The sequence below is a fragment of the Denticeps clupeoides genome, chromosome 16 (assembly GCF_900700375.1).
Source record: "Denticeps clupeoides chromosome 16, fDenClu1.1, whole genome shotgun sequence".
Taxonomy (NCBI): Eukaryota; Metazoa; Chordata; class Actinopteri; order Clupeiformes; family Denticipitidae; genus Denticeps; species Denticeps clupeoides.
The window spans coordinates 20820895-20821270 of record NC_041722.1 but is presented as its reverse complement, the minus strand read 5'-3'; positions in this window follow the sequence as shown (position 1 = coordinate 20821270).

Genomic DNA, 376 nt, shown 5'->3' with positions numbered 1-376 from the left:
GTCATTATTATTATAGATATATATTAAAATAACCCATCAGTAATGAATGACTGATGGGGAATTATCACAGCGTGAGTAATTATGGGAAACCCTGTGACCACGAGCCAGAGATGCTGCAGCAGGACGGACTTTTACTTCCTCATATTTCAACAGTGGAACTTCTCGAACCGCTTCCTCCGCGGCAAACGGCCCGCGGAATTTCACCACTTTCATAAAACCCGTACGGACCCGTGCAGCCACCCGTGTTGAGTGTGTGCGTGCATATTGAGTGTGTGCGTGCGTGTTTGTGTGTATGTGTGTGTGTGTGTGTGTGTGTGTTTTAGTGAGTGAGTGTGTGTGTGTGTGTGTGTGTGTGTGTTTTAGTGAGTGAGTGTGT